This window comes from Thamnophis elegans, chromosome 4 (genome assembly GCF_009769535.1).
Source record: "Thamnophis elegans isolate rThaEle1 chromosome 4, rThaEle1.pri, whole genome shotgun sequence".
Lineage (NCBI taxonomy): Eukaryota > Metazoa > Chordata > Lepidosauria > Squamata > Colubridae > Thamnophis > Thamnophis elegans.
Window position 1 is genome coordinate 124,532,853 of NC_045544.1, and position 13,653 is coordinate 124,546,505.

A 13,653-nucleotide genomic window follows, 5' to 3' on the forward strand; every position below is an offset into this window, starting at 1 on the left:
AAATATTGCAACATACCAGCAGCCATGAGGTGACCATACTCGCCGCCTCCTGCACCTCAAAAATAATAAGACCTCCTGAAAATAAGGCCAAGTGCTTATTTCAGGGGTCAGAAGAAAATAAGACCCTGTCTTATTTTTAGGGAAACACAGTACATCAACTGGCTCTAAGGATATGAAGTGCCATTCTTTTAAACTTTAAAGTTACCTTGATCAAAAATAGATTAGATAACCCTTTGTCCGAAGTGGTGTAGGGTTTTCTGCCTAAGCAGGGGGTTGGACTAGAAGACCTCCAAGGTTCCTTCCAACTCTGTTATTCTGATTAAAATGCTTTCCTGATCAATTGGACTCCTGTAATGAGCAGGAGGTTGGACTCAGTAAGCTAAATATCACCTTTCAACTGTATAGCAGCGTTCAGACAACACACTAGGCATTATTAAAACAAGTAAGCAGAACACAGTGGCTGTGTCCTGTGTCCCAAGACAATGTATCCTAATGACTCCCAGCAATTTATGCCAATGAAACAACTATAAATAACAGTGAGGGATCCTTGGTGGTCCCTGAGCTTGGTTGTTTTCTTCCAGACATTTCATTACCCAAACACTGATGATGTTACCTAGTTTGGGTCATGACACATCTTCAACTATACAACCAAGCTCAGAGAACACCAAGAACCCTGCATTTCAATTCTGAGCTACAAATATCCTCCTTTATAAATAACAATAACAACTATTCTACTACTACTACTACTACTACTACTACTACTCTACTACTACTACTACTACTATATTTTATTTATTTATTTCATCAAGCATGTATTAGACAACATATATATGTATAAACATGATTTTGGACACATGAAATGGATACGGATACAAGGGAATATTAGAACAGGACGGTAGGCACACCGGTGCGCTTATGCACGCTCCTTACAGACCTCTTAGGAATGGGGTGAGGTTGACAGTAGACAGTCTAAGGTTAAAATTTGGGGGTTGGGGGAAGAAACCACAGAATCAGGTAGTGCATTCCAGGCATTGACCGCTCTGTTGCAGAAGTCATATTTTCTGCAGTTGAGTTTGGAGTGGTTTACTATAGATGTGTATCTATTGTGAGCTCGTGTATTGTTGTGGCTGAAGTTGAAGTATTGACAGGTAGGACATTGTAGCAGATAATTTTATGTACTACGCTTAGGTCAGACCGAAGACGGTGTAGTTCTAAGTTGTCTAAGCCCAAAATTTCAAATCTGGTGGCATAAGGTATTCTATTGCGAGCAGAGGAGCGGAGGACTCTTCTCGTGAAGTATCTTTGGACTTGCTCAATTGTATCAATGTTCGATATGCAGTGAGCTGTATTCAAGAATTGGTCTAGCAAATGTTTTATATGCACTAGTTAGCAGTACTATATTAGCAGAGAAGAAGCTACACAAGATTAGGTTAACAACTTTCAATGCCTTTTGGCAATATTATTACAGTGGGCTCTGGCACTTAGATCATTTGATATGAGTACTCCAAGGTCCTTGACTGAGTAAGAGTCATCTACAAGGTTGTGTCCACCCAGCTTGTATTTTGTGTTCTGATTTTTTTTTTTGCCATAATCCAAATCAATTATGACAGTTGTCTCAACATAAAGAACAGTAGCATTATTTCGCCCTCTGTTCCATTAAACAGCAGTGTTTTTCTTTGAAAGTCCTACGAATGAGTCTAATTTTAATGGTTCGTTCAGAATGGCTGGCTTCCCACATTGTACTGAGTCATGTGGAAGGGTTACATGTTGAGCAGGCAGGAGGACAGATGACCCAGTCCCTTAAATTTAAAGGAGTTCATCTGAAAGATTGACTGGGATAAGTTCTTTGCCCTTTTTTCCCATCTTCTGCCAAATTTCACAGCAGGGCTATGAACTCTCCGCTCCAGAAGCTCAATCTGCAGCTTCAAAGACACAACATGACTAGTGAAGTAGGTTTGAAAGTGGACATGAAAGAAGTCATATACGTACAATATATCCACTACTATCAAGCCAGAAATCAAGTTCTATATTATGCCTGAAATAGACAGAGAATTTCATCCTAAGCCCTGTGTCCCCTACTTTTACAAATGAATCATGACTTAGGGCAAGGCCAGCAAGCCTATTTAGCCTTTTGGACAGCATGGTATGGATATTCTTGGAAAATGGCAGGACTAATTGCAGTGCCTTTACTCGAAGGAATACAGATAAAGTTAGTTTCTTTCCTTGCTTTAATTCTTATACGGACTGCTGGCACAGTGGTTAGAATGCAGTATTGCAGGCTGACTCTGCTCACTGCCAGCAGTTCAATCTTGTCCAGCTCAAGCTTGACTCATCCTTCCATCCTTCCGAGAGCAGTAAAATGAGGACCCAAACTGTTGGGGGCAATGTGCTGACTCTATAAACCACTTAGAGAGGGCTGTAAAGCACTATGAAGCGGTATATAAATCTAAGTGCTATTGCTACTGCTATGGACTCCTACTAGATGGTCCACAACAACTCTTTAAAAAAGAATAAGAACAGAACCATTATTTCCAGTCAGACTATTAGCTTCCTGACTCAATCTTCATGCTAAGCAATGCGTGGGGGAAGAGCCAGGTCTTCATCACTTTCTAGAAGGCTAAAAGGATGTTGTTGTTAGTTGCGAAGTCATGTCCCACCCATTGTGACCCACATGGACAATGTTCCTCCAGGCTTTCCTGCCCTCTACCATCCTCTGGAGTCCATTTAAGCTCACGCCTACTGTTTTGGTGACTCCATCCAGCCATCTCATTTTCTGCCATCCTGTTCTTCTTTTGTCCTCAGCATTAGGCTCTTCTCCAGTGAGTCCTTCCTTCTTATTAAGTGGCCAAAGTATTTGAGTTTCCTCTTCAGGATCTGGCCTTCCAAAGAGCAGTCAGGGTTGATCTCTAGGACTGACCGGTTGGATCGCCTTGCAGTCCAAGGGAGTCTTCTCCAGCACCATAGTTCAAAGGCCTCCATTCTTTGGCACTCAACCTTTCTTATGGTCCAATCTTCACAGCCATACATTGCAACTGGTAAAACCATAGCCTTGACTATAGGCACTTCGGTTGGCAGGGTGATGTCTCTGCTAAAAGGATAAGGCCCCCTTGGATCTTAGGTGGAACGCAGTTCCAAAGGGCTGAGACAGGCACACCTCTGAGACCTCCATCAGATGACAGCGTTTAAGGGAGGAGACCAATAGCACATCACACCCTGTCACTGACCTTGTGTGGTTAGCAGATAGGCTCAGAGAAAAGTTGTCCCACAGATAACTTGGCTCTGTGTTATGGAAGGTTTTAAAGGTGATAACCAGCTTGATATTCTTCTCAGATGTTCTTGAGCCTTGTGTCCCTTGTGGTGGGCTAAACTTCCCATTCTTTTTAAACATTAAAAAATATTCTTTTAAAAATTTGTTTTTAACATGGGATAGAAAGCTGAACAAGTGAGAAGCATCATGTTGGGGGGGATCCAGGACTTGGTCATATGTGAACCCAGATAACGGTTGACCAAAGAACCCTTTGATCTTTGTCTTGTGTATCCTTAAAAGCAGTACGCACGCAGATACACACACTGGGGAATTTGTGGTTTTGCATGTGCAGGGAGGAGAAGAAATTAGGAAATGTAATTGAGGAAAGGAAGTAAAAACAGCAACTCCCTGGAGGAGGCTTTAAGGGCAAAAAGTCACACGTGCAATAGAGTTGCTTCTCTTGAGTGCTCTTGCGTCACCACCGCCGTTTCCAATTTAATTCTCCCGAAATGATAGAAAAACAGTTGCAGGGCCCAGAGGAGGTCCAAACAGGCGTGAGGGTGAAATAGGAAATTGGCTCGCTCCAATTAGTAAAGGAGATTTTCCCCAGACTCTTTCCTCCCAAGCTTATTCCCACTGGAACTGAGGGTCTCTGTTTTCGTTCTCTCAGCCGTAGTGAGGTGTTGAATTAGGCCTGGGGTCTTAGGAAACCATCCGATTGCTCCATTTCTGACAATTGGAGCTGAGTGCCAGGTTTTGGGTTGCCAAAATGACAGAGTAGGACTTGAGAATTACAGATAGTCCTCAACTTACAACAGTTCATTTAGTGATCGTTCAAAGTTACCATGGCACTGAAAAAAGTAGAATAGAATAGAATAGAGAGTTGAAAGGGACCTTGGAGGTCTTCTAGTCCAACCCCCTCCTTAGGCAGGAAACTCTACACCACTTCAGACAAATGGTTATCCAATCTCTTCTTAAAACTTCCAGTGTTGGAGCATTCACAACTTCTGGAGGCAAGCTGTTCCACTGATTAATTGTTCTCACTGTCAGGAAATTTGTGTCTTATGACTGTTTTTCACAGTTACGACCTTTATAGCATCCCCGGTAGGAGCCGAGGTGGCGCAGTGGTTAAATGCAGCACTGCAGGCTACTTCAGCTGACTGCAGTTCTGCAGTTTGGCTGTTCAAATCTCACCGGCTCAGGGTTGACTCAGCCTTCCATCCTTCCGAGGTGGGTAAAATGAGGACCCGGATTGTTGTTGGGGGCAATATGCTGACTCGGGAAACCACTTAGAGAGGGCTGAAAGCCCTATGAAGCGGTGTATAAGTCTAACTGCTATTGCTATCATAGGATCAAAGTTCAGACGTTTGCCAACTGGTTCATATTCATGACCATTGCTGTGTGTCCCAAGATCATGCGATCCCCTTTTGCGACCTTCCCACAAGCAAAGTCAATGGAGAGGCCAGATTCACTTAACAACCATGTTACTAACTTATCAGCTGCAGTGATTCACTTAACAACAGTGGCAGGAAAGGTCATAAGATAAGGCAAAATTCACTTAAGAACTGTCTCACCTAACAACAGAAATTGCCACTTATGGTCGTAAGTCGAGGACTACCTGCATAATGTTTGTCGGTTTTAGGGGTTGGAAATAGATACAAGCCCCAATAGAAGAACCTCCGAACTTTTCCTTGCTCTGACATATGAGGACTTGGGATGATATTCGTTGGATGTTAGTGAACAAGAGGAAGGAAATGAAAAATGGGCCTCTTTATTCTTCTTCCTGCTACTATGACCCATTTGTGAATTTCCCTCCTTTACCTCTTTCCGCTTTCATTCATCGGAAGCTAACAATTCCAACAGCTGTATTCTGCAGGAATATGATATGTGCATTTTGCTCTTAATAAAAATGTAGAAGGGCTGTGTTGGATCTGTTTAAAAGTACAGGTAGTCCTTAGCGACCGTTCAAACTTACAACGGCACTGAAAAAAGTGACTTACAGCTGTTTTTCACACTTAACAACCGTCGCAGCACCCCTGCAATGGGGAAGTCAATTCACTTAACAACCATGTTACCAACGTAACTGAAGCGATCCACTTAACAAGCGTGGCAAGAAAAGTCGTAAAATGGGGCAAAATTCTCTTGACAGTGTCTCATACATTGCAACATACATTTTGGGCTCGACTGCGGTCATAGTTCAAGGACCACCTGTACATTTTTAACAGGATGTGTCATGTTGACTCTCTCACAAAATAGCTCCCCTCTCCATCCTAAACCATAAGACATCACAGTGGCTCACAACTGTCTAGAGTCCAATTCAGGTGGTAAATAAAAGACATAATTATCGGTAATAAAAATCGAATTTCCCTGTTAGAACTCGAAATCTTCAAAAAGTTGATTTATTGCAAATATGCACTCTCGGCTTTAAAGCACCCATATTTTCGCAGGAGGGCAAGGCGGATTTTGCCCAGGGCAGTGATGGTGAAAAGGGAGCACTTGGTGCGCCCATGCGCTTGTCTGGGCCGCGGCCAGGAAGAGGAGCTGCCCAGGGGGCATGCGCGTGCCAGAAAATGAACTTCCAGATTCTGGCACACGCATGTGAGCCATCCAGCAGGTCTTTCAGTTACTGCCGCACATGCACATGTGCCCATCAGCTGGCCAGTGTGCATTCTCACGCCGGAAACAGAAGACCATTTTTTCCAGTTTCTGGCACTGCCACATGTGCAAAGGCCAGCTGATCGGCATGTGCACCAGAAACCCGGAAGAGGAACAGGCGATGCCGCACGTGCCAGGTGACATGGCTCCGCATGCCACTTCGGGCACGCTTGCCATCAGTTCGCCATCCCAGGGCAAGGGCCTGACATTTCAGCTGAATTATTCCAGCCTAATTTAGCGATCCAATCATACTGATCCAAATCTCTCCATCCTATTGGATTTTTCAAACATTACTTGAGAAAGCAAAGTATAGAATGTTTTATTTTTCTTTGAAATGGGGTTTCCGGGTGCCCTGTTGATATGCACATCATTGGAGATGGGGGGTAGGGGGGGCGTTTTGTTGGATTTGTTGCTGGACCACCACATGGGATATATCTTTTCTTTGCAGCCATCCCCAAGTAAACCAATTAAGGGAGGATCTTAATCTTCATGTGGAAGGTGGCCTGCTTTGTAGAGCATGGCCCTCTAATGAATGGTCATTTAATTCAAATCTGACTTAAGGATTAAAAAACAAAAGCAGCTGCTATTTATAAATCTTGACAGGGATGCCCTTGGGGAGGGTCCAAAAAGTCAGCATGGCAGCTGTAATTGCACAATTGAATCCCATCCCTTTTTATGCACATCATGTTGTAACACATGTAAAAGGGGCAGGACTTCAATAGTGCAGTTGCAGCTGCCATATTGATTTTTTTCTTTTGATGCTGAGTGTTAGCAATTATTTCCTTCTTTTCTCTCCTCTTTCCTTGCTTATTCCTGTTTCTTACTTTTCCCTTTGTCTTTTCATATCTTTTTTCTAATTTTTTTAATGCATGTATAAAATTATTTCTCAATAATAATTATACTTAAATGCCATACAATTTATCTCCCCTATTATTTCTAAATTGACTGAGGGATCCAGAAAGAAAGGGTTGGATAGGTTATGGAGATCAACTTTAGATTTGGGAATGGTGCCTTTTTTGGGAGCGTATTGTATTCACCGAATGGCTGATTTGTAACCCCATTTACCAGAAGGTAAATGGTAAGACCTGTATAGAATAGAATACAATAGCAGAGTTGGAAGGGACCTTGGAGGTCTTCTAGTCCAACCTCCTGCTTAGGCAGGAAACCCGATTACCATTTCAGACAAATGGCTATCCAACATCTTCTTAAAAACTTCCAGTGTTGGAGCATTCTTAACTTCTGGCGGCAAGTTGTTCCACTGATTAATTGTTCTCACTGTCAGGAAATTTCTCCTCAGTTCTAAGTTGCTTCTCTCCTTGATTGGATTCCAATCTCCACATCTATGCAGATTCTCAATCATCCAGGTCATGGTTGTCTCAAAGGTGCTTTTTTCCTTCTCAAAAGGCAACTGGACTATGGGGGTTTTTTTTCCCTTGAGGAAGAAATGTTTTTTCCTTGAGGAAAAAGATTTTTAACTTTTCATCCAGAAATCAGAATAGATGAAGCTTCTTGGATGAGAAGCAAAACATTTCCTTCCTCAAGGAAAAACATTTCTTCCACAAGGGGAAAAAACCCACCACATAGACCAGTTGCCTTTTGAGGGGAAAAAAAGCACATTTGGGACAAATGGTAAGATTCATTCTTCCCCCCCTCCTCCAACCCCAACTTTATTTTCTAAAATTGTCTTTGGCATCGATCGACATCCAGTAGTTTATGATAACATTTACAGTGTAAATAATAAGGGTACTAGAACATTTGTGTGTGAATATATGAACTCCCTAAAGGACGTATAGGCAGTCATCAACTTATAACTTCATTTAATGACTGTTCAAAATTAGAATGAAAAAAGGACTTATGACCGTTTTTCACACTTACGACCGTTGCAGCATCCTCGTGGTCACTTGATCAAAATTCAGAGGCTTGGCAACTGGCATGTATTTTTGACGATTGTTGTGTCCCGGCTTCATGTGATCCCCTTTTGCCACCTTCTAACAAGCAAAGTCAATGGAGATGCCCAATTCACTTAACAACTGTGTTAGGAACTTAACAACCGCAATGATTCCCTTAACAACTGTGGCAAGAAAGGTCATAAAATGGACAAAACTCACTTAACAACTGTCTTGCATGGCAAGAGAAATTTGGGGCTAAATTGTGGTCGTAAGTCGAGAACTAGGTGTATCTTTTTTTTTAGTGCAGCATGAGAAGTATTCTGGGTCAACCTTTTCCCTCCAAGTGCCTAGTTGCCCACCCTGTCTTAGCATGAGGCTTTGATCACGTGGAACATTTCGAAAAATGGAACATATGAACATGGTGGCACGGTGGTTAGAGTGCAGTACTGCAGGCTACTTCTGCTGACTGCCTGCAATTTGGCAGTTCAAATCTCACCAGACCCAAGGTTGCCTCAGCCTTCCATCCTTCCGAGGTGGGCAAAATGAAGAGCCAGATTGTTGTAGGCAATAGGCTGACTCTGCAAACCGCTTAAAGCACTGTGAAGCAGTATACAAGTCTTAAGTGCTATTGCTATTGCTCTTTCAAAAAATGCTACCATTCCCAAATCCAAGATTGTTCCCAACAACCTATTCTTTGATTGAATAAATGTTCATCATTAACGATCCATCTAACCAGTGTTCTTCTTTCCCCTCCAGGCGTTTTGCTAGATATTCAGCAACATTTTGGGGTTAAGGACAGCGGAGCTGGCTTGCTACAAACAGGTAAGCACACCTCTTCTAATTTAATTTAACTTAATTTAATTGTGTCAAGCTGCCCAATTCCATAGCAACTCTGGGTGGTATACAGCACTGAGCACAAAATTAACAGCAAATAACAAAGATAGTGAGCCATCTGGAAAAAGCCACAACCAGTAGCTTCTCAACATAAAACATTCCCATTAGGGACCCACCACCCAAATAAGGGGGGAATATTCTTTTGGAAAGTAAGCCCTGGTTTTGCACTTTGCATTGTTTTCCTTGTGGTCTTCTGCTGCACTTTGAAGCCAAGGTTGTGGCACGCTTGTGAATGCGTGCCAGGTTTGCTTCAATTTGCCATTAACTGGTAAATGGACTTTTTATAGGTATTACGTGTCTCTGTTGGTTGGTTTGCTATACTTGGGGAGTGAAGCTGAGCAGTAACTGGTGGGAATACTACAAACTTCTGCCATCACTCTCTCATATTCTTTACAAACAGTAAATATTTACAAGCAGTAGCCTCTTCGTAGAGAGCTAGTTTGGAGTACCGGTTAAGGCACCAGACTAGAACTGGTACAGCGTGAATTTTAGTCCCACCTTGGGCATGAAGCCAGGTGGGTGACTTGGGCCAGCCACTCTCTCTCGGCCCTAGAAAAGAAGCAATGGCAATCTACTTCTGAAAAACTTTGCTAAAAGAAACTGCAGGGACTTGTCCAAGCCGTCTCTGAGAATCGGACATCATTGAATGGAAGAAAAATAAAAGGTTGTTGTAACCCAGTGTTCTCTCTATGGTGCAATATTGGCACACAGAGTCAAGAGAATGGAATCATGAAAGGTTAAGGTAGCAAAAAAATAAATAAATAGTGAAGCAAAACATCTGACCTGCAGATTTTGCTGGGAATCTACCACCTGTACAGAAAATCTCTTTTATTTTTCTTGCCAATGTTTACATTCATGTGGCAGCCATTATATTTAGAAGGGTGGAGAATCCTGGTTCTAAGACTGCTGCCAATTAGGGATGTCCAGATCATTTTGAGTTGGGTTCCTGCCTAGGTTACAGGAAATAATTCACTCAGTCTGACAAACTTTCTAAGGTGGCTCAGTGACTAAGATGCTGAGCTTCTCAATGAGATGGTCGGCAGTTCAGCAGTTCGAATCCGTAGCGCCGCATAACAGAATGAGCTCCCGTTACTTGTCCCAGCTTCTGCCAACCTAGCAATCTAGTTCAAAAGCATGTAAAAAATGCAGGTAGAAAAATAGGGATCACTTTGGTGGGAAGTAACAGCGTCCCATGCACCTTTGGTGTTTAGTCATGGCAGCCACATGACCACGGAGATATCTTCGGACAGCGCTGGCTCTTCAGCTTTGAAATGGAGATGAGCACCATCCCCTAGAGTTAGGAATGACTAGCACATATGTGCGAGGGGAACCTTTACCTTTATCTTATCAAACTTTCTGTGAATTTTTTTTTAAAACAAGACCTCACATCCTTAACACTTATCAGTGCTGTCAAGAAAATCTTTTCAATCCATACAAAAAGCTGAAAGTTCTGGATAGTCATAATGATATGGCAGCTGGATCTAGAAACTTGGCTAGGTGATGCTGTTGAGAGAAGAAAAATTAGGTCATGTTTGCAATGTGGATCATGATGATGGCAAACAGTCTAATGTTTTCTCATCTCTGCCAATGAGAAGTTGTTTCTTGCCATTGTATCTCAGGCAGTGTTTCTCAACCTTGAGTCTTGTGATCACCTTTTGTGACCTACTGACAAGCCAAGTCAATGGAGAAGCCAGATTCACTTAACAACCATGTTACTAATTTAATAATGGTGGCAAGAATGGTCGTAAAATGGGGCAAAGCTCACTTAACAAATGTCTCAGTTAGCAACAGAAATGTTGGTCGTAAATTGAGGATTACCTATACCAGCATCATATGTATATCTTTGTTACTCCCCGTAGAGACTAGATTTATTGGCTTATCCTAGTTAAGTTGGAAAAAGTACTATCTTAGTAGCTTTAGTTCAAGCTTTGTTTTAAGGAAGCAGTTACTCAGATAAACCATATTTTGTGAAAGTTCTTCCTTTTTGTCTGTGGGGATTCTCAGTCATCCAGGTCATGGTTGTCTCAAAGGTGCTTTTTCAAGAAGCAACTGGACTTTCTGGTTTTTCTTTGAAGAAGCTTCTTCAGCTCTGATTTCCATTCCTAACCATCAAAGAAAAATCAGAAACCCTTGAAAAAACATCTTTGGGATTTCCTTCTTTTTCTACTTTCCATGAAAATCTCAGGGAAAACCACCTATGCTAAGCAGCGGCATATAAGGGTGTAACTGTGCTCCAAATTAAGATTTGGTTTGCCTTTTTGAATGTGACATTGAGTCACGATTTGCTGAAAGAGAAGATTTGCAAAACATCCTCAACTTCCTATAGGCATAACTGTGTTTGTTTAACCCACTGCAGCAAAACCCACAAAGGATCTTACAACATTAATTATTTCCTCATCTATGTATTCAGTTTACCTTCCATCTAAAAGCAACCCCACACTGATAAAATAAAAAATCAACTAATTCAAAAATATATATCAGGCAGTACTATGGAACGTAACTTTGTGGATTGTAGCCTTTTTTGTCACTGTCTGGGAGGAGGGTTAAGCAGAACAACTGAATTCTGTAATAGCTTTGTACCATATAATATCAATTAGTTAATTCTCAAGACTCTTTTTTCCACTATGTATTCAAAATGGACTGAGATAGGTTGGTTGGTTGGTAGGTAGGTAGGTAGGTAGAGATCAGGGGTGGGTTCCTGCTAGTTCTAACCTCTTCTATAGAAGAGGTTCCACAAATCTACAGTGCCTTTTAGAACCGGTTCCAGCTCCCTCCCCCCGCCCGTCCGCACATCATCAAGATGAAGAACGAGAGGAGGAATACTGGGACTTGAAGTCCACAAATCTTAAAGCTGTCAAGTTTGAACACCCCTGGGGTTTTTTTTCCTAAAGGGTTAGGGGTGCAAGGGTCTTGTAACTTGACAGCTTTAAGACTTGCGTGCTTCAAATTCCAGAGTTTCTGAGTCAACCTTTTGGTTGCTAAGCAAGAGCGTTGTTAAGTGAGTTTCACCACATTTTACAAGTTGGTCACGCCCACCCAGTCACATGGCTGGCAAGCCACTCCCACCCAGTCAGCTGGCTGGCAAGCCACTCCCACCCAGTCACATGGTCAGCAAGCCACTCCCACAACGCAGGCCACACCTACAGAAGAGCTTCTGAAAAGTTTTGAAACCCACCACTGCTAGAGATGTAGGTATAGATGTAGTTGTGTGTGTATACACAGCATGTGTGCATGTGTGTGTGGATAGCACTTAGCAATAGCACTTATATACCACTTCGTAGTGCTTTACAGCCCTCTCTAAGTGGTTTTACAGAGTCAACCTATTATCCCAAACAATCTGGGTCCTCATTTTACCCACCTCGGAAGGATGGAAGACTGAGTCAACCTTAAGCTGGTCAGGATTTTTTTTAAATTTATTTTATTAATTACTTTTATTTATATATTTTGAGCCTGGTGGGATTTGAACTGCCAAATTGCAGGCAGCCGATAGTCAGCAGAAGTGGCCTGCAGTACACTGCACATATACACTGAAATTCATGTGTATATGAATTTCTTTGGAGTATAGGTATAGATGTGTGTGTGTGTGTGTGTACACACACAGCATATGTATATATGTGTGGATGGATGAGTGTGTGTGTTTTTGTGTTTATTTCTTTGGAGAACAGGCATCAGAATTTCATGTTAATGTGTGCTGGTGTGAACACAGAAGAAAGTGACAATAAAGGTTATCTTATCTTATCTTAACACTAGAAATTTACATAGTGGTTTACTGGTAATTCAGCTCCAAGTAGGTCTGGGTTACCGCAGTTAATACAACAAAGTGGTTGTATTATTTAAATTCACACTACTCAAAGTGATATTTCAGTGAAAATAGGGTAATTGGTTCCAGCTTGCTAGAAATAGGCAATGAAAATGTTTAAACATAAATATTTATGTGTATATTAATAAAATATTGCAGCAAAAGATAAAAAAGAATGTACTTTTAAATTAAATATATGGTTAACAGAATCACAGAGCACAAGTGGTCCTTGCCTTTCTACTGTAATTGAGCCCAAAGTTATACTCATAAGTTGTGGGAATCATTAAGCAGGTTACCATGTCTGGTTTTATGATCTTCTTTGCAGCAGTCATTAAGCAAACACGGCAGATGTTAAGCGAATTTTATGGTTGTTAAATGAGTCAGCTTTCCCCAATAGGTGTTATTACTGGAAGTAAACACTAGAAACTATCACTAACTGCTGAAAAATACAGTCGTATAATTTCAGGATGGTGCACACAGCCGTAAATGCATGCTAGTTGCCAGGCGCCCAAAATATGATCATGTGACCGTTAAAGCATCCGGATGTGATCAAAATTTGGGTACTTGGCAACAGTATATATTTACAACAATTGCCAGGATCATGTGATCAAAATTTGTGACTTCCAACTAGCATAGTCAATTAGGTAAGCCAGATTTGCTGAAGGACCAACTGATTCACTGAACAACTGCAGTGATTTGCTTAATAACCATGACAAAAAAGGTTGTAAAATCATTGCAACTCATTTAACGACTGCCTTGCTTAGCAATGGAAATGCTCATCCCAATTGTGATCGTAAGTCGAGAACCACGTGTAGATGACTGCAAAACAGTCCCTCTCTCTTGATCCCACCTACCTCACAGGATTGTTGCAGGGAAACAGGCAACAACAGTGTATCTCCAACAATCTGAAAATGTGATTGCAACGTTGTATTCCAATTTTGGAGAAATTGATAAAAACTAATCAGCATCTTTATTTTAATAGCACTTTTTTTTTTTTTTTGCTGGTCCTTTCTAAAAACAGGCTACCCCAAAACTCCTTGCAACGGAAGTCTATAGCAAGGCCAGATGGCTCAGAGGACAGGAAAGGGAAGGGAAGCTTTCGGATTGTTACGGGAAAATGAATGGGAAAAAGGCCTGTTCTAGAAGTCAACTGTACCCTGGGGAGGGAG

At 41.7% G+C, this 13,653-nt stretch overlaps 1 protein-coding gene across 2 annotated transcripts in view; it reads left to right on the forward strand.

Moving 5' to 3' along the window:
- The first annotated feature begins 8,550 nt into the window (after positions 1-8,550).
- The window catches only part of SPNS2 (sphingolipid transporter 2), a 102,192-nt gene continuing 97,089 nt past the window's right edge, over positions 8,551-13,653 (forward strand). For both annotated transcript variants that reach the window (XM_032217179.1, XM_032217178.1), the window contains exon 1: positions 8,551-8,613. The gene's annotated coding sequence lies outside the window, so the exon portion shown is untranslated. The remainder of the gene's footprint in view (positions 8,614-13,653) is intronic.